Source organism: Otolemur garnettii, unplaced genomic scaffold, assembly GCF_000181295.1.
Source record: "Otolemur garnettii isolate 467f Iridium unplaced genomic scaffold, OtoGar3 scaffold00003, whole genome shotgun sequence".
In the NCBI taxonomy this organism is placed as follows: Eukaryota; Metazoa; Chordata; class Mammalia; order Primates; family Galagidae; genus Otolemur; species Otolemur garnettii.
The window spans coordinates 18,539,339-18,540,885 of record NW_003852398.1 but is presented as its reverse complement, the minus strand read 5'-3'; positions in this window follow the sequence as shown (position 1 = coordinate 18,540,885).

The following is a 1,547-nucleotide window of genomic DNA, read 5'->3' as shown; positions in this document are numbered from 1 at the left end:
ATGTGGCTGGCGCCTTAGCCGCTTGAGCCACAGGTGCGGAGCTGACATTAACATCTTTTTAGTGTTAAAATTTCTCATCATTTCATACATTTTGAAATCTTTTCCTTTTCAGATAGTATGCTTAAATCAGGAACCAAGTAAGGTCCACATATTTTGATTGGAATGTGTCTTTTAAGTCTCTTTTAATCCATCAGTTTGCAATGTAACTCCTTTATAATTTCTTTTTGAGAAATTCAGATTATTAGTGTCCAACCATTTGGATATTGTTGATTTTATACCTGTGGTTTAGATCAACAAGTTCCTCTATATTTTCTGTAAACTGATAGTTAGAGCTCAGGTTTGATCACATTTGATGTGATCTTTTTGTTAAGACTCCTCCATAGGTGGTGGTATACTCTTTCTCAGGATCTACATGGTGTCTGATGGTCCCTCTTACTGTGATAGCTGCAGATTTTCATGTTCATTTCCTAGATCTACTAAACGATCAGCAATAACATGTTGATTAATTTTGGGTGTCAACTAGATTGGGCTAAGAGATGCTGAGATAGTTGATAACACATTATTTCTGTGTGTGTCTGGGGGTGTTTGTGGAAGACATAAGCATCTGAATTAGTAGAGGGAGTCTCTTAGTCTATGCTGCTACAGCAAAATACCTGAGACTAAGTAGTTTATAAAGAACAAATATTTATTTGTCATAGTTCTGGAGGCTGGGAAGTCCAAGATCAAGGCACTGGCAAGTGAGGTTGTCTGGTGAGGCAGCATCCTCCTGAGGGACGGAAGGCTGTGTCCTCATGTGGCAGAAGTGCTAAAGAATAAGCTAAATAGGGAGGCACATGCTGCCTCTTGTATAAGGGCCTTAATCCCTTTCATAAGGGAGCAGCCCTCATGGCCTAATCACCTTTTAAAGGCCCCATCGGCTAACACTATTACATTGGCAACACCTGAATTTTAGAGGAGTGAGTAAAGAAGATCACCCTCCTTAAGGTGAGTGGGCATCATCCAATTCATTAAAGGCCTGATGAGAACAAACAGGCACGGTAAAGGCAAATTTGATCCCTCTGCTCGAGTTGAAACATCCAGCTTCCCTTTCAGTGGGACATCAAGAGCTCCTTGTTCTCAAGTTTTTGGACCTAGATGGGATTTTCATAGTCAGCATCCTTATCCCCCATTTTTGGATCTTGAGACAGAAATTAGGATTTACATCATTGGGTTTCTGACTCTCAGGCCATTGGGCTTGGCCTGGAACTATATCACTTGCTTTCCTGGGCCTCCAGCTTGCAGATGGCAAGTGGGGGAACTTCTCAGAGCCCATGGTCATGTGCACCAATTCTTCATAATAAATCTTTCTGTGTACATAGATCCTAATGGCTCTGTTTCTCTGGAGAACCCTAACTAATACAAACAGCAAAATACTAAATCTATCATCACTTTTTCAACTATCAGCTTAAATACTTCTATAAAAAGAAGTGTCTCTTCATTGATTCTTACAAATTTTTAACTTTATTACTTTGAGGTGAGAGATGATGGTCTTTTTTTTTTTTTTTTTT